The sequence below is a fragment of the Mesoplodon bidens genome (genome assembly GCF_964165515.1).
Source record: "Mesoplodon bidens genome assembly, chromosome: 2".
In the NCBI taxonomy this organism is placed as follows: Eukaryota; Metazoa; Chordata; class Mammalia; order Artiodactyla; family Ziphiidae; genus Mesoplodon; species Mesoplodon bidens.
The window spans coordinates 82,054,298-82,081,120 of NC_138177.1; positions in this window are offsets into that span (position 1 = coordinate 82,054,298).

Sequence of the window (26,823 nt, forward strand, 5' to 3'; positions counted from 1 at the left end):
CAGCTTTTGGCAAAATCCTTATTGCATTCCATTAGGCAAGTTGAAGTTTATTTGTTGTATTCTTTTGATGATATTCAATCTGTACATTTAGTTTTAGGGTTGTATAATTTAGTGGTTGATATCTAGTTTTATATATATACATATTTAAGTAACATTATAAAAATTAAGTCAGCACAGGTAGGCTGTGAATCTTCTTTTCTTGTAACTTACGTTACGATGTGATCGAACTTAAGCCTGGGTGAGACATCCACGGCACTCAGTCAGGGAAGACGGGACGGGAAGGCTGCAGTGTGAAGTTAGGATGTGTCCTCTCTGGAAGAGGTAGAGGTCACTGATGCCATGGGAGGACTTTGGGACTTGAGATCAGAAGGAATGGGCTCCGGTCTGCAGCTTCTTTGGCACGTCGGCTCCTGCTTCTAAATTCAGGCTGCTTAGTAATCTTCCTCTTACCCGGCATCCCTCTTGGCTGCTCCGCCAAGCTGGAGGGTCAGGGGCTGCTGGGGGATGAGAAGGTGTCCCAGTGGGAAACGGCCTTCGACTGCACAGAACTGCCCAACAGACAGACCTGACCTGTCTGGCTGCTGCTGGCCCCCAGCGCCCTCTTCCAATTAAGCCATTGGTCACTCTCCAGTGAGTCCATTAGTAGGGGTTCAGGGCAATTAAGCACCAGAGCATGGCAAGCCCTTCCTGGGAAGAGGCCAAGCTGTCCCACACTTGCTTGGACTATCCTTCCTCATCAGCATGCCTGGCGTATGCAGATCCCTCAGACCAGCGATTCCCCAGACCTGGGGTTAGAAATAGGAGAACCTCCTTCTTTTCAAGGCTGGGAATAGGGCCAATGTCACCTGGCAAAGGATATTTCTGAAATCCCTGGGGCCCCATCTCTCCAGGACAAGTTTCCCTCTGCCACTGGTAAGATCAATAATAGTCAGCATTTTAAAATAAGTCTTTATAGTTTATAAAAGATGTTCACATATATTATCTTATTTTATAATCGGAATAAAGAACTCTGGGAAAAAGAACCCAAGTCACAGAGGTTAATAATGTACCTGAAAACACAGTTATAAAGCGCACACCAGGGACCAAAATCCAGATGTTGGGACCCAGAGCCTTTGTTCTTCCCACCACAAGCGCTGTTTTCAGTTGCACAACGTACAGGGAAGTTTTGTAGCTGGCCCTGCCTTCAGGACACTTACAATCCCATATGTTCAGGTATTAACTTCCCAGCTTAACTGTAAGATACCAGGATGCATCTTGGAGTCACCTAGAACCCTCACACACAAATGCTTGTTGATTTGGTTTTGATTTAAGAGAATAAAGGTGGAGAGCTCTGGCCATAAAGATTTCCTGTTCTTAGAAACATCTTCCAATTTTTCCTCACTGATGAAGCTCCTTGAACAGAGGACAAACATTTTTATTTTATTTTATATTTCTGTAAAAAAATGCTTTATTATGTAAACTTTTTAACTCACACAAAAGTGAACAGAGTACAACAATAAACCTTCATATTTCTATCACTCAGGTTTAACAATTAGTAAGATTTTACTGCGATATCCCTTCTCTCTTCTTCTCTGAATTATTTTTTTAATTCTAGAAATTATTGCAACTCACTGCTACATATTTCAGTGTGCTTCTCTTAAATATATGTATGTTCTCACATGACCATAATGTCAATATCACACCTAACAGAAAGAACAGTACTTCTTTGCTTTCTCCTAATACCCACACTATAATCAGATTTCTCTGGTTGTTGAAATAGCATCTATTTAATTCTGTTGTAACTGGCTATCTTCTATATTATGATACCCACCTACCACAATAAATTTTAGAGGGATACTGACTAAGAGGGAAAATACTTTAGACATCTTTCTTTGTAAAATATCTCTAAGAATGCATATTTCTTTTAGATATAGAAGTTTGTAAGTATTTGAGGGGAGTTCCTTAGTATCCGTGGATTGGATATTATTAGAGTACCTGTGAAATGAATTTCTATTTTGGATGCTGTGACGTCACACTAGCTGTCAGAAAATGTATTTAACCAAGATGAATCTTAGTTGGCTTAAGTACAGCTTCCTGCTGTACATCTATCTGCCCCACTGTCTGTAGTCAGAAGTATGAAATGTTATTGAAATGTGTGGTGTTTCCTGACACTGTTGTGGAAATACCTGTGCTGTATGAGTATTCAAATATATAGTAAAATATTCTCAGTACCTTCAAAAAATTCTTAGTTCTCTTAATTTCTAGAGTTAAAAGTAATAATAATTGTGCACACTTATACAGTGCTTTTAAGCACTTTACCTGTATTAACTCTTAATTCAAACATTGTTAATCTACAACAAGTATTCGATCCTTTTCTGAGAGGGAAGGGCTGGTGGCAGAGAGTGTTAAACATAAGACAAGGACTAGGGAAGGAGAAGGGAAGCAGGTTGGCGTTCAGATGTTAAATTTATCTCCTTTCCGTTGTCCTGAATATGTGAGATACATATAACCTGAGGAACCGGACTAGATTGGAGAGTCACAAACCTTTTGTTTTAAAGCTGAGGAACCTCTTTTTAAAGTGAAATCTCGGGCTTCCCTGGTGGCACAGTGGTTGAGAGTCCGCCTGCCGATGCAGGGGACACGAGTCCGTGCCCCGGTCTGGGAAGATCCCACATGCCGCGGAGCGGCTGGGCCCGTGAGCCATGGCCGCTGAGCCTGCGCGTCCGGAGCCTGTGCTCCGCAACGGGAGAGGCCACAACAGTGAGAGGCCCGCGTACCGCAAAAAAAAAAAAAAAAAAAAAGTGAAATCTCGCTTGGAAACCCAATACTTGAGCAAGAACAAGCAGAGGTGCTCTTACTAAAATGGAAGAGAGGCAGTGGAGGGGGGCGGGGAGCTAGCTGGAGTCGCACCCATGGTCCCCAAGCCATCTCCTTCTTCCCAGCTCCTCACAGCACAGTTTGGCACAGCCGGACAATCACCTGACCGATCATTTGCCATCTGGGCTCCAGAGAGACAGAGATGAGTAGCACCCAGGCCCTGCCAGCAATGAGCTGCCAGATCCTGTTAACACGTGGTGATGTGGGACTGAGACAGAGGGTGCCTGGATGCTACAGGAGCAGAGGAGAGGGGCTGCCTCCCCACTGGGGATGAGGGGGTCTGGGGCAGGGGAAGCATGTCAGGAAGGGATGGTGCCGGAGTCACATTTAGGACATTGTGGAAAACAGGAATGAAAAATGTTTAAATTGAAAACTCTACAGATGTTTAAAGATAAAATCACATTCTATGAGGTCACTGCCAAAATGGTTCGCATCCCTGGAGGGCAACCAGGATGCTAAAGGGTCAAGAGGCCAGCTCACATCAGAGGGGCAATGGGCACTGGTTCTGTGTCTGGTTACCTTGCCAATCCTCCATGAATGTGTGCTTCTCCCCGGAGAGTCAGATCAGCCCCTGGGCTTATCAGAGACTGAGCAGTCCCCCCAGTGTGGCCCTCGGGAACCCACCGAATGTACTACGTGTCCGTGTATGGAAGGGGCAGCAGGGTACCCCAGGGCCACCCATGCCCAAGCCCACTCCTGCTCTGATCCTTGCCTCCCCGCTCCTAGTACGTGCTTTCTCTCTGTCTGTCTCCCTGTGTCTCTGTCTGGTCCAGCAAGCCAGGTACATCGAGAACCTCAGAGTCTTTACCTGTGAGCTCCCTTCCACCTCCGGTGGCATCTGGCTTTGGAATGCCAGTGCAAGCTTCCTACCTTGCGTCCATGGGCTCTGAAGGGATCCGTGGATGGGCTCACAAGGGGGAGCAGTGTATGCAGACTTGTGTGTGCACGGTTTTCTGGAAAGACGATCCACAGTTTTCATAGGATTCTGGAGTAGGGTCCAAAGCTTCCAAATTATTAATAGCCACTGTGTTCCCAAAGTTGAAGGAACTGGTATGTTTTGTCTGGAGAATTGTTCTCATATATTTGAAAGGCAGTCCTGTGAAAGAAGGCAAATGCTGTGTGGCTTCCCAGGAAGGAACTGAAACCAATGGTAAAATCTCCAGGAGGCCAATTTCAGCTCACTGTAAGGACCAATTAGTTGAGTGATGGAAAATAAATGTTGCCCCAAATGGTGCATTCCTCATCCCTGAAGTATTCAATCAGAGGCTGTCCATGGTGTTGGGGTACAAGATGGGCTGATGGCCCCGTGGGTCTGGTCCAGCTCTCAACTGGAGTGACTGAAGGAAGGCGTGGCTTCTGATGCCTGCTCAGATGAAAATGTGAGGAAGGAGAAAAAGTTGAGCGTACCTTTGAATTATAGGGAGAGACACTAGGTGTGGGAAACTATCTGAACTGATTGCTTATTGGCTTTTTTATGCCCCATTGGAAGAGGACATCTTCAACAGGGTTGTAGAACCTCAGAGCTCAAGTCTGCAAGAGCTGGGAGGGGGCTGAATATTCTGGACTTTATCCTGCTGGCCTGTGATAGGCTGGATCTATGCCCTGGTACCTGGGAACCACAGAATCTGTCTTTGTTTGTACTCTTTTTTTTTTTTTTTTTTTCACGGTACGCGGGCCTCTCACTGTTGTGGCCTCTCCCGCTGCAGAGCACAGGCTCTGGACGCGCAGGCTCAGCAGCCATGGCTCACGGGCCCAGCCACTCCGCGACATGTGGGATCTTCCCAGACTGGAGCATGAACCCATGTCCCCTGCATCGGCAGGCGGACTCTCAACCACTGCGCCACCAGGGAGGCCCATTTGTTTGTACTCTTTTAGGCAGCTTTTATCAACTGTATTCTATGTGGTATTATGTGAAATGCTTCTAGATCTTCTCCAAAAAATATTTTTGAAATATATGCAAGAAAATCATTAATTATGATTATGCAATTTTAATAGGTTAAATATTTTTAAGAAAGGCACACTATATGGAAAATGTCCTTCTCCTAGAAGACCTGATGTTGGAATTTCCAGAAACAAGTAGTATTGACCCGGCATTTACCACCTCAGGTCATGTTAACAGGTGGCTTATAGTCAATAATTACGGACACTGATTATATATCTTGCCTTCTAATCCGAACACATATTTTCTATTTAGCCAATATTTACTGTATATATACTCTTTTATTCCATAGACATTTGTTCCCTATGGAGCTGTGGCTTAAAGGAGGAAAATTTTACATGAAAAGCAGAGTTATATGGTTCTCAATCTGTCTGAATCAAATAAGCAAACAGACGTAATACTTCAAAGCGAAGGCGAATAGTCCTGGCCTTTGATTTCTAGAAAAAATGGAGGAGAGCTGCTGTGGATGAAACAATGGTTTGGGAGCAGCCTAATCAGGATTATCACAAAACTATCACAAACTTGTTTCACAGGGGCAAACATTACCTCTTATCCTGGTTTTCCTTATTTGTGAAGTTGCCACACCCTCGCTGGCCACCTGGAGAGAGCCGGCTACTTTCCAGCAGGTGAATCGGTCCTTGTGGGCTGGCGAGCCCCGAGGGCAGAACAGAGTCCACCTGAGCACTTCAGCTCAAAGAGCAGCCCAGGCTGGCATTCCCCCCATAGGACCTCCAAGTGGGTCAGGAACCAGGCTGTTTCCCGGTGACTCCACCTGGAATGAGCCCGCCTGGTGGAAGAGACCCCAAACCAGAGAACCACACCTGGTTGGAGGAGCTGTGTGATGTGGAAAAGAGGGGTCCTGGTGTGGGTGCCAATGCCAGCCAACAGCCCCTGCATTTCTGAGAGAAGGTGAAGCAGGAGGCCTGTCCCCAGACTAGACGGCGGGATGGGTGCCTCTGCAGCAGGTAGGGGTCAGGCCCCTGTGAGAGGCATTTGAAAGCACAGAAGCCTAGCCAGGGGAATGTGGCCTGTGGACAGAGCCCAGGAGAGAGGCCAAGGCAGGGAGGGATTGCTAGCTTCCCTTCCTTGTCTGGGCAGGATCTTATGGCCTGTAGCTCACAAGATCGTTGCCCCTTGAAGAACTGCAGCTGCCGAAGGGGAAACCAACCTTGGTTGTGACATCGACCAATGTCCATTGGTCCCAGAACACCTGGTGGGCAGTGCCTCAGCCTCTCTGCCTCTCCTAACAACCCTGCGGTGAGGTGAGCTTTCCCGGCTTTGCTGCTGAGTTTCAGGGCTGTTGGAGACTGGCTCAAGGTCACTCAGCTTTTAAGAGGCACATTGAGGGCTTCCCTGGTGGCGCAGTGGTTGAGAGTCCGCCTGCCGATGCAGGGGACACGGGTTCGTGCCCCAGTCTCGGAAGATCCCACATGCCGCGGAATGGCTAGGCCCGTAAGCCATGGCCGCTGAGCCTGCGCGTCCAGAGCCTGTGCTCCTCAACGGGAGAGGCCACAACAGTGAGAGGCCCACGTACCGCAAAAAAAAAAAAAAAAAAAAAAAGAGGCACATTTAGGGTTTGAAATTGGATCTTCTAACTCCAAAGTCCAATCTCTTTCTAATAGTCATGCCACCTTGCCCACACACCCCAGAAAAGCCTGATATGCACCCTCCATTCATAAAGGAGGTCATTGTTTACAAACTGCTTTGTAAATCCTGGCACCCTTTTGTGAGTTGTGCCATTGATATATTTGTAAGACAGACAAACTCATGGAGCTCAGAGTGGTTAAGTGACTGGGCCAGAGTCACACAGCAAAGCCAGGGTTCAATTTGAATGTGTCCACCTGCTCTCAAGAATCCCGAAGAGGGTAAAGGGTCTAACCAGCCTCTGTCTCTGCCTTGTTTTATGTGACCCAGCTTTCTGTTTTGAGGGGAAGCATCTTACTTCTGAAAGACCAAAAGGGAAGCAAAGCAAATGTGATATCTGGGAGTCTGAGAAAGAACCCTGTAGTGGTCAGGATGATCCTGACAGCTTACTAACATGGGCAAATGTCTATTCCTGAATGGCCAAAGTCCGTGGCTCTTTGTGGAGTGATGGAAATGATTGTCCACCTCAGTGTAGGACCAAGGGTGAAAATCTTCAAATATTTCATTTTCTTAAAGGATAATACAAGCCCACGAGACCATTCAGCTTTATACAGAAAGTAGGTAAGCAACTACTTTCATTATTATTATTTTAAGTGGGAATAAAAGAGGCTTAGCAAAGTGAAAGTGATTCACTAAAGGAACCCTACAGGGAGGCGACTCATGACATTCTATCTTTGGCTGTGGGGTAATGGAGGCAGCCCTAGATTTGGGGTCAGAAGATACGGGTTGTGTGACCTTGGGCAAGTCACTTACCCTCACTGGGCCTCAGTGTTCTCCTCCACAGACCTGAACACTCTTTAGGGAAATGGTGACGAGCATAGGACGCAGCGTGTGTACCAGAGGGACAGGTAGTGAGTCCCATTGCCAACCGCCCCAAACACTTTGCTCATGCCATCACCATGCCCTTTTGACCCTGTGGCATGATTTTCTGCTCACTTCACTGGGTATCTCCTGATCTGCCCCACCACCTGTCACACTGCAGTGCTCAGTGAGGGTTTTTTGAATGAAGGAGTGAACAAATAAATTGACACATCCGAAAAGCACGATGCAGACTTTGGTTTTATTTTTTTTCAATGCAGATAACACATGAATCGCAGTGCAGAGAAACTTGTTTTCTAAGCCTCTGTTCATAGCCAGACACATAAGGATGGAATACTCAGGAGATGGTCAGAAGTGGCACAAAGTATTGAGCCCTCTCTCATTCCTGTTCCCTTGGGCACAATGAGCTTTGCCCCTAAAGAGGTTTGGTTTCTCTCCCCAGCATCTCCCCAATGCTCACTTCACCACGTTCTCCCAGACACTCCAGGTGGATAACACAGTCAGCAGCTGACATCCCAGAGCTTGGCTGGGACCCTCTGACCCTTGTCTCTGCATCCATCTCACACATGGGAAACGGAGGCCCGGGAAGGAGAACAAACTTATTCCAGGCCCTCTGGAACCCGGTCAACAGGGCAAGGTGGTAGCTCAGGTATCTGATAGTGTGCCCAGAGGCTTTCAGCCTAGCCGTGTTCCTGGCAGGGCATGAGCCATAAGCAGGGCTGCTGGAAGCCCTGGATCGCCATGGAGCATGTTTGGCTCCAAAATCAGAGGATCACACAGATGATCCAGTAGCGTACAGAGTTCAGATTAATTCAGTAAACATTTACTGAACATCTATCATGTGCCAGGCGCTTTTTAAGGTAAAATGCGGGACTTCCCTGGTGGCGCAGTGGTTAAGAATCCACCTGCCAACGCAGGGGACACAGGTTCGAGCCCTGGTCCTGGATGATCCCACATGCCGCGGAGCAACTAAGCCCGTGCACCGCAACTACTGAGCCTGTGCTCTAGAGCCCGCGTGTCACAACTACTTAAGCCCTCGCGCCTAGAGCCCGAGCTCCGCAACAAGAGAAGCCACCGCAATGAGAAGCCCGCGCACCGCAACGAAGAGTAGCCCCTGCTCACTGCAAGTAGTGAAAGCCCGCGCGCAGCAACAAAGACCCAATGCAGTCATAACTAACTAACTAACTAGATAGATAGATAAATAAGGTAAAATGGGTGGGGGGTGGGGGGTGGGGCCACGACGATTCCTTGTTTGGGGCAGGCCACTCCTGTGAGGTGCCCACACTCAGGAGTGTGTATCCGCGATCCTCCTGGGGAAAGGGATCTGAGCGGCGCTGCCCTCCGGCCTGCTGACCGCCTCGTCCTGTCCTCTCTCTGTCCTCTGGGCTTCCTGCTCAGTCTCCAGACCTCTCGGGTGAAGAGCCGCTCTTCCCCTTCCTGGGATCAGCCCTGCTGTCCCGCTTCCCCCTCTGCTCCGAGGCAGCTACATCCAGGGTTTTCTCCTGCCCCCAGGGATGGTGGAGGAGGACAGCTATGAAGGAGAGGGTCATGACACTGTGACCCTGGGGACAGGGCCAGCCCCTGCCCTTCCCGTCTGCCTGGCAGCCGCCCAAGACTTTGACAGGGAGGTTTTCATTCACCCCGGTTTTTCTGTGGCCTCGGGAGACTGTGGCCCAGAGCCGAGAGGCAGCCAGGCACCCTGTGGGTCAATGTGCTTCGGGCAAAGACAGTTTCCTAGGGGAGGCTGGGAAACAGAGGCAAACAAGCCAGACGGAGAAGAAAATAGAAAATGCCAGGAGAGGAAGCGGATGCAGGGCAGGGTAGAGCAAGAGGAAGTGTCTGCAGAGCGCTCAGCTCTGGCTGGTTGCTCTGAGTCTCAATATGGCTCAAGGCTGGAAGACTGGCCGAGCTGGAAGGGGCTTCAGTGACCATACAGTGCCCCCCGCCTTACGTCACAGATGGGGAACCCAAGGCCCAGGGCGGGGAGGGAGCCGCCCAAAGCTGTACAGCTGCATAGAGACACGGCAGAGCTGGGCTCGCTGACTTTCTGCGCTCAGGAGTGAGTCGGGGGGCCACTGTCTTCGCCCCTCCCCCACCCACTCTGCTCGCGGTCATGATAGAAAGGCATCTCTTCTGATGGCATTCTACGAGCTTAAACCCAGTCGATCCTGATCCAAAAATAGGCCCAAACCCTGTGTGCAACTGCTGTTAGGGGATTGCAACGTGCAACTCTGCACCTACTGAATCCTAACCACGGTCTGGGGAGGACACAGGCAGTATGTGACCAGCCTCTGACTGTCCCCCGTCAGGGAGGTCCGAGACACAACCAGAGCACCCGAGGCCTTCTGGGAAGAGGCAGCCGGAGCAGGGCAGCTGCACTGGGCAGGTGGTGCTGCAGGAGGCCGCTCGCACAAGCAGTTTCCCAAAAGGAGGGGTTTGCCCTGGCCACTGATTTAAGGCCCTTCCCCCCGGCCCAATATTATAACAACCATCCATCCTGCTCCTGGGGTTTGATGGGAACAAAAAGGAGAAAGGAAGAGAAGTAAAAATCCCTGGGTTTCATTCCAGCTGTGTTGTGCATGAGCTGTGTGACCTTGGGCTGGTCTCTTCACCTCTCTGGGCCTCCTTTTCCTCATATGTGACAGGAAAGGGTCACCTGCATGAACCCTCAGGTCCTTCCAGCTCCTGGACTCTCTGACTCACACGAACTCAAGGAAGACTTGCCCATGCCCGCCCTGCCAGAGACCCTTTCCTTACGTGGCTTCCTCTGTGGCTCTGACCTTGGAGTTTTTAAACATGGGAATCCTCGCCCCCAGAGTGTGAAGATGAAGAATGACTCCACCATACAGAGAGGAAAGCCATTCTGTAAGGAGAAGCGCCTTTCTGTTCACTTTCTCCCAACAGGTTACCTAAGGGACGCTCAGCTCTTGGTGGCACTAAGCTAACCAGAATTAAACCAACTTTCTCTGTGGGTGAATAATTAGTTTTTATTGCATCTCAAGGGCCTCAGTAAAGAAACCACTTGGTTTTTTGATGCTGAGGACATTCTGTATCTAGTTCTGTGCGCTCTTTTCCCCCTCATGCTTGTCACTGAAACTCTTCTTCCTACCCCAGATGTAAGCTGCACTTTGACCTTGCAGATTTGTTCTTGAGTTTGAAAGAAGGGGGTGGGGAGTGGGGTCTCTTCTCTATTCATGTACAGGCTTCATGGTTCTCATGTGCACCTCACACTGTCATGGTCAGTCCCCCACTCAGGGCACAGCCTGCATTACTGTCCGTGGTCTTTAGAGTAGCCTGTCTCATGCTTCCTCAAACAAAAGTCTAGCTTCTCTTTTCTTGTGACTTCTCAGCCCTGACAGCTGAGACGGGAACCTTTAAGAATTGAATTCTGTATATAAAGTCAAGTGGTTCATTCGGGATGTGTCATCAACCTCTGCTTACCCAGCACCTGAAGCAGAAGAGAAATGGGTTTTGTGAAGCACAGCACCAAATTCATGCAGCTCTTTCTGGAATATCTGGACTTCCCTGGACGTGAACCCTCTTTCCCTTCTTTCCCTCTACCTCTATTCTGGGGGCCCTTTATCAGTTAGGTCTTGTTACAAAATTGTGAGTTAACAAACATCCAGAATACCTCAGTGACACACTCAAGGCCCCTCGGAGCCTGGGCTCAGGGCTGGCACCCTGTCACTTCTGCCTCATTCTACAGGCCAAAGTTTGTCACATGGAGCAGGGGACACTGTGCTCTAAGGGGAGGAACTCCAGAGTTACATGGCAAAGGGCCTGGATACAGGTTGGGTAAAGAATGCGGGCCTTGGGGGCTTCCCTGGTGGTGCAGTGGTTAAGAATCCACCTGCCAATGCAGGGGACACAGGTTCGAGCCCTGGTCCGGGAAGATCCCACATGCCGCGGAGCAACTAAGCCCGTGCGCCACAGCTACTGAGCCCACGCTCTAGAGCCCGTGAGCCACAACTACTGAGCCCAAGTGCCACAACTACTGAGCCCAAGTGCCACAACTACTGAAGCCCGTGCACCTAGAGTCCATGCTTCCAACAAGAGAAGCTACCTCAATGAAAAGCCTGCGCACCGCAACGAAGAGTAGCCCCGCTCGCCGCAACTAGAGAAAGCCCGTGTGCAGCAACAAAGACCCAGTGCAGCCAAAAATAAATTAATTAATTAATTTAAAAAATCAATAGGGATATAGACGATTTTAAAAAAAGAAAAAGAAGAATTGGGGCCTTGATAAAATTAAACTACCACCCCCCCAAATTCTCCTGTACTCTGTGTGGTCATCAGACCCTCCCTCCTCTATCTTCAGCTGCTCCCTCTCTACTTGATCAGACCCCAACCCAAAATATATTTAAATCTTTCCTGTCTTAAGACAAAAGTATTATGTAGTCCCTTAAGCATTTATCACCCTACATCTCCCTGCCTCCATTCTCTAGGAAATGTATCCAAGAAGGAAGAATAAGAAATAAGAAAGTGTGTATATAGTACAAAAAGAATACAAAATATAGAATGGTGCTATTCATAAGAGCGAAACTGGGGGCAATGTAAGCTTCAAAAGAGGAGGAAGAATTTGGCAATCTGCTATACGTAGTGGGTGGATGTTCATTATACAGACATTATAAATGATGGCTATGAAGACTATGCAATAATATTTTTTTAAAAGCCCCGTGAGATCAAGTTAATTGAAAAAATAAAATTTAGACTACACGTACAAACCTATGTTAACAAAATAACCATAACACGTGAAACTGATGAAATCCGAATCAGGTCTGTGGATTGTACCAATGCCAATTTCCTGAGTTTGATATTATATTATATTTATGTAAGATATTATTATTGGGAGAAACTAGTTGAAGGGTATTTGGGACCTCTCTGTTCTATTTTTTCAACCTCCCATGAATTTATAATTATTTCAAAACAAGAAGTTTTTTTAAAAAGCTCCAAAACTTACACACAAAAAAAATGAACATCCTGAAAAATAAAAGAATTAAAAATCCTGAAAATAAAGGCTATTATTACATGATTGGAATATGGGTGGTTTTCTTCCTTTTTTCTGAATTTTTTCCATTTTCATGTTATAATGCAGGGGGAATATCCACTGTATTTTTTTTTTTTTTTTTTTTTGTGGTACGCGGGCCTCCCACTGTTGTGGCCTCTCCCGTTGCGGAGCACAGGCTCCGGACGCGCAGGCCCAGTGGCCATGGCTCACGGGCCTAGCCGCTCCACAGCATGTGGGATCCTCCTGGACCGGGGCACGAACCCGTGTCCCCTGCATCAGCAGGCGGACTCTCAACCACTGCGCCACCAGGGAAGCCCCTCCACTGTATTTTTAAGAAAGAAATCATAGATTTTCTCAGCTGGTCCTGCGCTCCTCCCCCACCAGGCACGGTGGCTGGTGGCTGTCGTGGCCTCACCATTGCTCTTTCTCTTACTTACTCCGCCATCTGCTTCCAGACATCACACTCCCTGAGGCAGTGGCGGGGTCTCTTCACCTTTGTGCATCTCTCTCTCCTTCTAGCGCCCAGACAAGGACTTCATACAAACGTGTTCCATATTCAACAAATATGTGTTGAACCAAAAACTCTACTGGATCCTGGGGATCCAGAACCAGTGTCAAGGTGGGTGGAAGTGTATTTTTACCTTCTAAGGGCTCACAGTCTCCAGATGGTCCAGGATTTTTAAATTTTTATTTATTTTTCAGTTAAAAAACAATTTTACCAAGTATAATTTTTGCCATTATCGCTTTGATTTTGTTTAGATTTTTTTCTACCAGAAATATTTGTTATAAATTGAGTAAACTGGGCTTCCCTGGTGGCGCAGTGGTTGGGAATCTGCCTGCCGATGCAGGGAACGTGGGTTCATGCCCCGGTCTGGGAAGATCCCACATGCCGCGGAGTGGCTGGGCCCGTGAGCCATGGCCACTGAGCCTGCGCGTCCGGAGCCTGTGCTCCACAACAGGAGAGGCCAAAACAGTGAGAGGCCCATGTACCGCAAAAAAAAAAAAAAAAAAAAAAAAAAAAATTGAGTAAACTACTGAGCGTTTTTGTTTCTTGGATTCTCCACAATAAAACTTAATGAATTTGTGAGACACACAGAGAGACAGATGAAGAGAGCAAATGCACAGGAGGCAAGACTCCAAGGGATGGGGCAAGGATGTAACGCTGGCGCCCTGCCTGTCAAACACAAGCCCGGGGGAGTGGGGCTCACTGTCTCTTTTTGTTCAGAGAACAAAACTCAGTACCCTTTCAAGGAAGATCAGAAAATCCAGGCTCCCTACAAAGGATCAATCACAAAGTCTAGTGCATGATAGAAAATCACTAGACATGTGAAGAAACAGAAACATGCAACCTGTGGACAAGAGGAAAAGCAGTGAATGGTTCCCAATGGAAATTTTTAAATAGGGGGAAAAGACAGCAGTTGTGTATTTCAGAAGGACCACTCAGGTAGCCAGTGACCTAAGGACCACTGAGAAAGGACTGGCCTAGCAGGAGACAGCGAGTCCTGTTAGCAAAATGTCCTAGGCTCTGCAGGAAGATGATGAAGATATAGACAGATAAAGGTCCTGCAGATCTGTGAGTTTTGTGTTTGCACTATGATTACAAAATGTCAGAGCTGAAAAAAATCTTAGATAACATTCTATCTCCCCCCTCACATTACATGTGAGGGAAACAGGACTCAGAGAAGTGATTTCCCTAAGATCCCACAGCCATTTCAAAGATGAACCTGGATTAGAACCCAAGCTCCGTAACTTTCCCATATCACATGGCCTCCTTATGACTGCCTTGTGCTAAAACAGGCTCTCTGAGATGACTCATGTGTGTTCTTATGGGGAGAAGTCCCAGCCATAGTTTCTCAGACAACACCAAAGTATCATTTCTTCTTCCTTCTCCCACATAGAGTAAGCAGGTTTCCAGTAGGCCATCAGATAGCAACATAAAGTCACCATAAACCAGACACTAATGCCCATTCGCATGAGTAGTTGAGATCTGAGACTTCTGATACTAGATTTCTAGAAATGTGTGTACTTGAAGTTCACATTTGAATCTGTATAGTTGCTGCCCAGAAGCAACATGAAGAGGCGGAGCCTTTAGCTTTGATCCACAGTAGTGCCCAGTTCATAGCATCCAGGGGAAATGGAGAGTACATCCTGTGACCTCAATATGCACCTGCAAAGAGGTTGTTGGCAACACATGCAGCAAGTGAGGGATAGCAGTGGATGCATCATGGCCCCTTCCTGGTCCTGGGCACAAACACAAGGCATCCACAGTGGATCTGCAGGTCATTTTCCTCCCAAGACAGCCGCCCCTCGCCCAACCCATCCCTGGGCTGCTCTGGTCCAATCTCTCCAGAAGTGCTTTCCAAGTACTTCACATGTCTGACAATAATGGGCTCCCTCCTGCAGAAGTAAGTTCCTAGGGCTGCACAACCAGGAATTTCAATCCAATTGGGTCTTACAATCCTTCCCTGAGGGTTTGCTATTGGCTGAGACTTGGTGCTGGTGCTCAGGGTGGGGTGCTAAGGGGACCAGAGTAGCTCTGGTGGGGATTAGCCGTGAGCTCTAAGGCTCCTTCTTACTCACGATAGATGGAATTCTCCTATCAATTACCCTTTCCTGACTACCCTCCAGGCTAGGTAAGTGCCATTGGTTTTATACACGTCATCTAATTTAATCCTAAACACCACACTGTGAAGCAGGCATCCTCATACCCACTGTTTTCATTAATCAGGAAACCTAGTCTCCAGAGATCAAGTCTTTGCCCAAGGTCGTACAGCTCATCACCCATGTCTAGATAAAGGCGGTGTTCTGTCTGCCACATCACACTGCCTTCAAAACTACAAAGAGGGGACACACACGTGGGGAAGCTTTTGGATCCCTGTGAATTTGTAACTGAGAGTACTCATGACATATACTTGACGTAATGGGAGGAGGTCTGGAAAAATAAAAATATGTTAAGTGGAAGTAGCAGCTAATACTTGCGTATTTCTGACCCACATGTTGTGGGATATTCAAATCTTTACAAACCAATCATGGCAGAAGATCAGAAACCAGAAGAGAAGCTGAGGGTGTGTGTGTGTGGTTGTATGTGTGTATGTGAGCGTGTGTGTCTGCTCAGGCATGGACGTGAGCATCAGCACGTGTATGAACAGACCAGGAAGCATGTTTCCACAGGTAAACAATTCATTTATTTCATTTTTCAAAGCACAGAAAACAAAACAAAACCAAAAAGAGCTCCTGCTTTTGTTTATAAGATGGCCTTCAAAGATGGATGTGACTTGCAATTTTAACTTTTTCTGAGGTTTCGTACTATTTATTTAATCGTTAAAAGTGCACAAAGTGGCAACTTCTGAGTTCTTAGTAACCAACTGCAAGGAAACATACATCATGACTTACTCAAGTGAGCAGTAATTAAACTCTTGCTGGTCAGGTTCTCTGGAAATTCTTATCTAGGGGTTGCATACATGTGTTGAGGCCAGGAAAACCAGACCTGCCCAGCACGCTTAGGGAGGGCCTGGCTGGCTGAAGGGAGAGGAGACAGGCTGTATATTTCAAGCCAGAAGACCGGCATTCTTTATCTGCTTCTTCTGGAACTGCAAGAACCCAGTGGGACCCAGGGGCAAGCAGCTTATTTTTAGAAAGTGCTTCAAGTCCTCTGCCAGTGTACGCAGGCGTGAAGAGAAGAGCTTACCGTCCCGGTTGAGGCTGCCAGCATCCCCAGAGGGAATCAAGAGTGGGAAGAAGGGCCACCTGTCGGGACTGGCAGACTGGGGTAAAGATTTCTGCAAAGGGCTGAGCCAGAGGGCCTCTGGCTGAGGACGTTCTCGCGCAACCCCTCAGCCACAAGGAAGCAGGCTTCTGACCTGTAGCAGAAGTTCTCCGAGTCTCCTGAGCAGGGAGGCGTCTTGGCAGAGAGGCGGCCTCAATTCTGCCCCCAGCTCCAGTGCAAGCCGAGCATCCTCAGCCCGTGGCACGTTGCTCAGCCCACAGTGGAAACTCAACCATCGGCTGCTGAATATATGAAGACCTTTACCCCCGCCTTCCTTCCTGCTTTGCCCAAACAACAAGGTTTCCTGGGATAACTAATGGGCAATTGTCCCTTTTAACCTGCAGAGCCATCAGAGGAAGTGTGGATGTACTAGTCGCTCAAGAGGAGAGAAGTGCTAGGCGCATTCAATTTAATTCAACATGAATGAAGCCCCGCAGCCCTGCACACGTGGGTCTAGGGAGCAGACAAACACAACTGAGTTGTAGAGGTGGTGAGGCTATGGCACCCCGCGGCAGTCATCAATCACCCATCACAGCCTCTTTCCTTCGGGACCAGGAGCAGCCTCAGGACTGTCTCAGCAAAGCCGTCCCGACAGCCACTACACGGAACCAGAACTGACACTCAGGATGGAACCTGTCTGCCGTCCTGATCGTGGTTGGGTGCTCTGGCCGGGCTTCTGTACTAAGTTTGGTAAAGAAGGCATGAACAAAAGCTCCTGAACACTAGCAACCTGTAACTGGGAGAAAAGCAAACACCTGGGGGCTGAGGGGCCCCTTCCTGCCTGCCTCACTGACTCCGGCGCCTTGTTGCCCAGTGATGAGAATGAGATGCTTTTCAGCTCAGGAAATAATCATGCCCACAGGAGCACAGGAGACACTGAGGTTCCAATCCAGCCCCCCCCCACCACATTCCCCACTCTCGGGTTCGGCTTCTTCTCACATCAGGACCCTGAGTCCTTCCTCTGAGGTTCCTGTCATTCTAGGCTGCAGGCTGTGACCCTCCCCGTCCCCATACCAGCAGCCCCCGCCCCCCTTGCCGCGGTGACCACCCTCTCCCACCATCACACTAGAAATGGCCAGGTTTCAGTGACCTTCCTGAAAGCTGCTGGATGTGAGATTGTTTGGAGACTCCGCACCAAGCTGCTCCGGGGACTGACTTTCAGCCACTCTTCTCACTGCTAAAGCTCAGCTTCCCGCGACACTGTGCTCGGAACACCATGCCCTCAGCAGGCTCTGCAGTTCCTGGGGTGTGCGTTTCAGGGCTGAGGGGCAATGTCAACAGCCAGCAGCCTGGGGGGACGCTTGCCAAGAGCATCCTTCCAGGGGATCTTGCATGACCCGCAGGGATCCTGGAGCATGGCTACAAGGAGGAGACCAGGTGCTGCATTCTCTTCACTTGTGCTGTGCTGTCAGCACTGCCCCAGACACTTTTTATTATCTTTGTCATCATTCCCAAACCTGCGGTAAGCCCCTGCCTGGGGCACACAGCTTCTGTTTTGCAGCAGTGACAGTCCTGCTTGGGAAAGAGGCTATCCACCTAAAGTGATAAATACCATCCAACAGCTCCTGTGCTCAGAGCCGAGTCAACAGCACAGACACAAACAAGACTACACAAGTTCTGGAACGCATATTAAAAAATAAAAATAAGATCAGTGTCTGAATCAAATATCAGTTTAACTTACTTATATGGTTGGCATTTCTTTCAGATTCCTTAAAAAACTAAGGTGAATCTTTTGGACCCAGGGAACAAGGCATTACTAGGCAAGGTTTTTCAACTTTTTTGCAAGAAGGCAGTAAATCATTCTATATTTTAAATAATGATTACTTCACAAATATCAAGTTTTTAAGCATTTGCCTTAGAAATAACATTCTACCTGTCAGAGTCTGTGATCTGGATTTTTTTCGAATGGTGGGAGAGATTCAGGTCAGGGGTTAAACTGAAGAAACAAATGGAAATTTTGCATGGTTGTGTCCACATCTGTGTCAACTCACCAACTCACACAAAACATCAGCTACGCCCTGTCTTTCTCCCAGTATGGAGACTGCACCATTTGTATCATGGAACAGGATCAAAAAACAGTCAGGTCCATCTGCCTGTGGGAAACTCAGATGCTCCTGCTGTCTAAAAGAATCATATCCTCCAAAAGGTCAACTCAGCAGTGCACACACCCTCCGCAAATGGCCTTAGAAGCCTGTCACTTGAGCTGTCTTTCCCTGTGTCGATTTCACCCTGATTAGACCCTGCCCTCAGCTGGGTAATTCCCAGCCATACTTCAGGTCTCAGCTTAAATGTTTTTCCTTCTGGGAAGTCTTCCCTGGCCATCGTGTCCCTGCTTTACCCTCCTGGCCATCATTCCTCACATGAGGGGAGCCCCGGGTTCCACTGGCTATATGTCCTGGGAGGGCAGGGACTTATCTGCCTGTCTTGCCAAGACTCAGTGCAATGTCTACACCACATGGCAGGTGTTACAAAAACCTTCTATGAGTGAATGAATGAATGAATGAGGGAGCAAGCGACAGACCTTGACGCCTCCACACTCTCCTCACTTTTCAGGCATGAGGCTCTCGATGGCCAGACACAGGGGGGCTCTTCTCACGCAGACACGTTTTCTCTCCATACCAAGCAGAAACAAATGTGAAGCTGCCCCCACATGGAGCCCCAGCACTCTTCCAGAACAGGGGTGGGCAAACTCCAGCCCACAGGATCGAATGATATGGAGCCTCGCTCATCCATTCACGCACCGTCTGTGGCTCCTTCCACACCGCACCTGCAGAGTTGCGTTGTTGCAGCAGTGTTGGCAACGCCTTAACTGTCCACTATCCAGCCCTCTGCAGGAAGTGTGCTGAGCATTGCTCTAGGACCTCAGAGCAGATGGGGATCAGAAGAGGATTCACGGACAAGCAGAACTGGAGGAACAGGCAGCACGGGGGTGAGAGAGGGGGTGGTGACAGAGACCCCCCCAGAAGAAGGTGAAGGTGCAGTGGAGGCAATGTGGGAGGGGCTGTCAGGAGAGGTGGTCTGAGCCCCAGGAGGAGCTTCTGCAACCCTGGTGGGCCGAGAATTGTGTGGGCTTTGGTGTAAGACAGAGCTGTGCTGGATCCTGCTGTCGTGGTTTACTGCTGCTTGAACCTTAAGCAGCTTGCCTCACCGTCCTGACCTTCAACTTCTTCACCTTTCAAAGAGAAACTGCTTACCTCACAAGGTTTTGGTGAGAATTAGATGAAATAAGACGGATAAAGTGACTCTGAGAGCCAATATGGTGCTGAGTTCTCCCAGCCCCAGGCTGGAATCGTCACTCTGCCTCTTATAACTCTGGGTTCCTGGCAAACACTTGGCCCTTGTGTGCCTGCTTCCTCATCCCTTACACAAGGAGGCCACGGGTCGAGCAGGGCACTGCCGTAGGACTGAACAACAGCACACGCAGGCAAGCACCCAGCAGAGACCCCGGCACCAGGAGGTCTTTGCTTTTACTGCTGAATTGTCCAGCCCAGACCTCAATCTGTGGCGGGTGCTCGAGAACTGTGATTTCTTTCCAGCCTTCCTCCTGCCCGTGGCAGGACCCAGAGCTGGGGGTTCATGGCTCACCCTGCTAAAAAGTTGCTTCGTGTCTTTGGGCAGCCACAGGGCCTCTCTAGATGGCTAGAACTTGGCTTGTAAAATGAAGGGGTTTGTCCAGATGGTTTCCAAACTCTCCAGGTGATAAAAAATCTCTTGGAAACCTTGTAAAACGTCCAGCTTCCCTGGCCCCTCCCTTAAGGGTTCTGGCTCTGGAGGTCTGGCGTGGGATCCAGGTTGGAATTTGTCATTGAAACAAATACCCGAGATGATTCTTGACATCAAGGTGCTTTGGGAAACACTGGGCTCGAAGAGGCCTACCTTCTGTGCTCCAATCCCGCAGCCCAGGCAAGTGTGTGGGGGGAGGGGAGGTGTGTCTTCGGGCTAATGAAACTGTCAACTGGGCATTATTCAAAAAGATTTTAGTTTGTCAGCTTTCGAGAGTTAGTCACCACACGATCACTGTGATGCCCAGGCAGCTAATATGCAGATGGGACCTGTTTGTCTTTGTCCTCTGACTCACGCTTTGCTTTCCTCCAGAGACCTCTGCCCCATCCGAAAAGAGTGCTGGGCCGGGACCTGCAGCTGGAGCATCCCACCAGCCGTCGCAGGCTGTGCTTCCTGTAGTTTCTAGAAAACTCTCCATCTTCCCAGCCTCTTTCAACACGGGCCAGGTGTCCTGAAGGCCGTGTTTGAGGGAGGTGAGCACCAGTAGCCTGGAAGTGGAGCCCCCAGCAGCAGGGGGCCCAGAGCCAAAGGCAGGAGGCAGACTGGTACGGGTGGCAGAGAATGTGGCTTTGGAATCAGGGCCCGCTGGGGCCCAGTCGGAGCCCACACCTGCCCATCACAGCTGCAAGCCCAGGGACAAGTCCCTTTGCATGTTTACAGTTGAGTCATCTGTAAACACTCCCATACAGAATTGCCTTGGGGGTTAAATGAGCTCCTGGGTGAGCCCATTTAGGCATCGTGTGCCTGCAGCATCTACACACGTCACCACTCTCCGGTTCTCTTGAAAGCTGCACCTGCACGCCATCAAGTTTCTAGTGGCGAAACCTAGTTTTTCTTAGCCTCTTAGACTGTGAAGATGCAAATAGCTGGACACCTGGAGAGTCATTTAGGTCATTTCCCCTTCCTAGCCCTGTTTCTGACCTCAGAGCAAAGGCACGAATGTACAGCTCTGTCTTTTGAGACAGGACCGCCCCAGAGGGTGAGAGTAAAGAAGTGATCACTTACCTGAAGGGTGGATGGAGAGGAGACAGCCAGGTGATGGTGGGTGGGAGGGGTGTCCCAGGCAGCAGAGACCCCACATGGACGGGCCCTGAGGTTTGAAGGAGCTTCGAATGTTCGAGGGTGTGAGAGGCGCTCAGTGGGGGTGGGGAGACAAAAAGAAGCCAACCCACACGGGGGTTTTGAATGTTATCCTACATCCAGGGAGAACATTTGGGCTGGGGAGCAAGATACTTTTAAAAGGAGATTCTGGGGGAATAGGCTGATGGTAGCAGGGGCAGAAACTGAAAGTTAGGCTCTGAGCTGCTTCTCGATGTGCTGTTATTGCAACAGTTCACTTAAATCTCACGACACCCTTATGAGGTGCCTGCTATTACCCTTGTTCTTCTGGGCCTGGGTAGCCTTGAAGAAACAAGGCTCAGAGAGGTTGCAGTTTGCCTGGAGGCCACCCAGCTGGTGAGCTGTGGAGCCGGCACTCCAAGCCCATGCTCTTGCCTACTAAGCCTCACTGCCTTTTCTTTAAAGACAGCATCTGCACTTGGTGGCCCTTACCTCCCATTTGCTGTTCAGCCCCGTACAATAGGGCTTTGTCCCCCTCTGGTCCCTGCACCTCCCGCTGCAGTCACAGTGATGTGCTATGTCCATTATCTAATCCATGCCAACCTCTGACGCTGCCAACTGCCCCCTCTCCCCCGCCTTGACTCCTGGGACATCACACTCTCCTGGTTCTCCTAGTTCTATACCTGCCTCTCGACTGCCCTCAGTCCGATACCTTGCAAGAAACTGAATTCTACCAGCACTGTGAGCTTGGAAGTGGCTTCCTCCCCAGTCCAGCCCCAGATGAGACACCAGCCCTGGCCACCCTGACTGGACTGCCACCTTGTCAGATACCCAAGTGAGCTGTGCTCTGATTGCCCACCCTCGGAAACTGTGAGATAATAACGTGTGTTGTCTTAAGGTGTTAAATTGGCGACAGTTTAGCACACGGCAATAGGAAATGAATACATTTACAGACTCTTCGCCTGTTTGAACAAATGGAGGTGAGCTCCTTCTGCTGAAAGCAGGGTGTACACCCAACAAAGGTGCGCCAAGCCCACGGGACCAGCCCATCTCACTGGCCTCTCCTGCACATCGTCCCCCATACCTACTTTTCTATCATTTCCTGCATCCATGCTTTCTCTGCCTAGGATATCTGCCCCTTTTCTTGACCTGTGATCTCCCACGTATCCCTGGACTAACTGAAATGACACCTCCTCCGTGAAACCCTCTGAAATGGACCCCTGCTGTGGGATTTCACGGCTTGCTATCTATCCCTCCACCCATGTCCTGTGGCTGCCTGTGCACCACATAGCGCCCCCCATCTCATTTATCATTGTACACCCAGGGCCTCTGAAGTCATAGGGATGCAATAAACATGTGCCGAATGCATGCATAGTTCAGCGCAGCATACCTCCTCCCCCATGAACACCACAGCCAGCGAGGGAGTCTGTAGCCACCTTGAGTAGAAGACAAGGCCTTGCTGTCACCATAGTGGCCCACTTTAAGAATGCTATCCTATGATATTTATGTAAGCGGGGAGAACTACCTTCACAGGAGAGCAGATCTGGACGAATGAAGGGCCTTTTTGTTGCGCTCAGAGCCAGGATGGTTTGGGATATGTAATCTGACCTGCAGTAGAGCAAAGGGTGGAGGCAGGGAACAGTGGAGAGCATGGGAGCCCGTGGGATGTGGCAGCTGGGGACCACAGAGGTGACACAGGCCACCAGATACCCCCAGTTGGGGAAAGGCCAAGGATAGAACATCTGATGTTCAATTTGAAGTTGTCAGCATTGCTGTTAGGGTTGAAAGGTTTAGAAAAAAATATTTGGAGCATGTTTATCTGAAATTCAGATTTAACTGGGTGTCCCGGATATTATTTGGATATATATTTGCTATGATATAACTACCTCCTCCTGTAAATTTTCAGTTAAGTCTATAATTAATACTGTGCCTTGTATGATTATATGCTGTTGGTGCATGTTATTTAGGTAAAAATCTTTCCCTGAAACTTTTGTTATGAATATATCTACATACATATATGTGTACTAGGTTGCAAGGTAAAACATATTTCTGAGTTGTGGTCCAATTAATTTGAATGTCACCAATTTATAAAATGAGCACCACAGACCATAGCATGGAACATGGGAACTGAGACCATGTCCTTTTTCTTATCATCACCCAAAATGTCAGCACATAGGCATTCAGTAAAAGCATACTGCATGAAGGAATGAAGGTGGGGGTAAAAGAGAAGAGAATCACGGTGTCAGATCACTGATTTGGCAATACTGAGAGCATGTATGGCCTTATCTCTGAGATTTCTGTGCACTGGCGGAGCAGAAGCCAGGCTGCAGAAGTAAATGGAGATGAGACAAATGCCAGTGGAGACTGAGAGGCACTTGTTTTGTTTGCATTGAAAACATGGAAGTTCAATAAGTGCCCAGAAGAGATGATACAGGAGAGGCATGCTCTATTACCGCACTGTCCAGTAAGAGAACCACTAGCCACATGTGGCTATTTAAATGAAAATTAATTAAGAATACAGCTCCTTAATCACAGCTGCTAAGTGGCTACTGTGCTAAGTGACTAATCAAGTGTTAAACGGCTACCATATTGCCCAGAGCAGATAGAGGACATATCCATCATTACAAAACGGTCTATTGGACAGTGCTGCTCTAGAAAAAAAGTTGTAATTTGTCATGTCTATGCTGGCTTCAATAAAACGGGTCTACGTGAGACCAGTGCACGTAGCCCCCAACCTCCTCCTGCCCAAAACGTTCTCCAAACACAGCAGAAAAACTGTTGGGATTCTATTACAATCTATACACGATAAAATCACATTGGGTTCCAGTGATTGCGAGTTAACCCTGGGAGAGTTCAGTGGGGACATCAGGGAGCTGCTGGACCGCAGGATGTGGTCTGGGGGCAGTCTGGGCGTTCTGTGTGTTCATGATGGTTTCCCACCAAATCCAACAAAGGTCTGTGACAACTAGAAGTGGCTTACGATCGCCCGGACTGAATGCATGGGGAAAAGGAGGTATGGGTGGGGGGTACTGATGGGAGGTATCGGGGTCATGCTCAACAGAAAAGGTTGGAGCATTCAGGCTGGGGTAGACAGAATATGGTGGGTAAAAGGTGGTCATTACAGCCAAGTTCCCGTTCTACAAAATTCAAGTGACACAACAAATTGTGTTTGTGATTTCTATATGTAATTTTCACGGTTTTTATATGGCAACTTAATAAAAAAAAGGAATGTGGTAGAAGATGAGGTGTTATTATCCATCAGGGTTGTCCACTTAGGATCTGTTATTAGGTGTCCTCCTGACTTGCTGAAGTGAGAAAGTCACTTCTGGAATTTTAAAAATAAAATTTCCAATTATATGGGAAGATCTCTCTCTCCTTTTGAAATCACCTTGCTCCCAAAGATATGTTCACTTCTCTGTGCAATGAAGAGGTGGTTTTTCCTCATAGAAACTTGTTTACTTCTCTTTTCTTTCATCCCATTTATGGGATGATTTATGACCCCTGTGTTATATTTATCTTATCTCTTCTCCAATAAGACAGGAATTTGGAGGAAGCTCTTGAACCATTTCTGAACCATAGTGTGTGATGAGGCAGCTGAGGCTCAAAAAAGGTAAATGACTTGTCCAAAGACATGAAAATGACATGGTCAAAATCCCCTGCAAAGAAAAAATTCTATTCACTAACATAGTTGAATCGTACAAACATCCTATTGAATGAACGAAACACGTTCTAAAAGAATGAAATTATAAATTCACTTCTATCAAGTTCAAAAGCAGGCAAAACTAAATGACGGCACCTAGGGGTACATACACACATGATAAAACTATAAGGAAAAGGAAAAACAAGTGTCACAAAGGTCAGTAGAGCAGCACCCTTGGGGAGCAGGGAGAGTGAGGTAATGCAGGGCTCTGGCGGGACTTCTGAGGGACCAGCAAGGTTTTATTGGTTAAACTGGGTGGTAATTATACAAATAAGGAAAAGCGAGGTCTACATCTTCTCATCTCATTGATTCAAACATTACTTTTTTTTTTTTTTTTTTTTTTTTTTTTTTGCGTTACGCGGGCCTTTCACTGTTGTGGCCTCTCCTGTTACGGAGCACAGGCTCTGGATGCGCAGGCTCAGCGGCCATGGCTCACGGGCCCAGCTGCTCCGCGGCATGTGGGATCTTCCCGGACCGGGGCACGAACCTGCGTCCCCTGCATCGGCAGGTGGACTCTCAACCACTGCGCCACCAGGGAAGGCCTCAAACATTACTTTTGAAAAAGCTCATTTATTTGGATGCACCAGTCCAGAATCAGTGGGTGTTCATAGGTGGAGCAGGTCATTTTTCTGAGAGTTGAAACTTTGAGCTCTGGCGTTGGAGGTACAGTGGGACATGGGCTATTATGGGGCTCTGCTTCTTCTGGTGGTGCCTCAGTTCATCTTCCTCTTATTTTATAGGCGTTTCAAAGTGTTGTCCTTGGGGGGCTCTGTGGAGGCGAGTCAGGGCTCCTGAGGGAGTGGTCAGCACCCGAGCAGGACTCTAAGCCCCAGATCAGCTGTAGCACAGCTGCCCTCGTCCAGCTGCTTTACATATTGGGCATCCACAAGGGATTTCATTTTAAAAATGGGTTTTGATGTCAAAAGAAAAATGTAGAAAATCCCTGGGGTATCAGTTCTCCCTTCAGTAATAGACATACTATTTAGAATTACTAAAATTACTTAAAAAAAAAAAAAAACTCCCTTCCAGATTATTCACTAAGAAAATTTCCTCAGGCTTCCCTCTGGACCCTGGGCCCTGAGGTCCCAGGTTCTGCTCCCTGGCTCCCCACCTCACCCCTTCCAGCTACACTCTCCCCAACTTCTGTGCTGAGAAAAAGGCTGCTTCCTTGGGGTCGGTGGGCCAATTTCAGCAATACTGGCTCACCCAGTGGTCTTCTTCAGGGAAGGTGGGGTTTCTAGGAGGTGGAGTCCCCCAGTCCACACTGGGCAGGGTGTACAGCTGGCTCACAGGAGAAGGGAGTTGCAGACCAGTTCCAGCCACTACAGTCTGGATTCCATGGGGCTAAGCCACGCGCTGCCAGGTCTAATGTCTCTGTCTAGACTTGTTTGCTGCTAGGCCTCCAGGAGCCTCCAGCATAAGACCTCTGGCCTCCCCTCTGACCTGCCGGCTTCTAGAGCTGCTGACATAGGAGTCCTTAACCTTGCAGGCTGCCTGATCCCTGCTAGAGCGAGCTGAGCACAGTGAGAACCAGTCATATGACTACCCAGAGCCGAGGCCCAGGGAGCCAGAATGGAAGGGGCTGTGCTCAGAAGCCTGCCCAGGAGGGTAGCAACATGGGCTGGAAGCTTGCCGGACAGAGCATCAGCCCAGCCACTTGCCATTCAGAGAACAAGCTTCCTCCAGAGAAACTTGCCCATTGTGGCTCCAAGGCTACATTCAAAGTCGTGGACAGGATGTATTATGTAACCAAAGGCAACTGTTCATCTCGGACTCACTCCAGAACTTCATTATTAAAAATAGCTAAGACCATTTACTGAGTTATTACTACATTCCAGGCATTCTATTAAGTGCTTTAGGTACATATCTGGGTCAATCCAAGTCAATCCTCCCTACATGTTAAGTACTTTTTCTCATTTTATTGATGCAGGAACTAGTCCATGGAGAGGTTTGGTAGCTATCAGGATTAATGAGTCAATACAGGTGAACCCAGGTCTGATGACCCCCATCCAATCCACTGAAGTATCAACAGCCATCACGCTGCTGCATGCACAGGGCAAGCCCACCGTGGCCGCCATCTGTGGGCCTCAATATCTCCCAACGCCTCTCCACTCTTCCCCCACAATATTGTTCCCAGTTCCCCCCTCCCCCATCCCCATTATGGCCCCCTGACCTTCATTTCCTAGGGACGCCCCCATGGCTTGTTTCTCTGCAGGGCCCCATGTAGAGCAAATGCCGCCAATGGCCAGGGT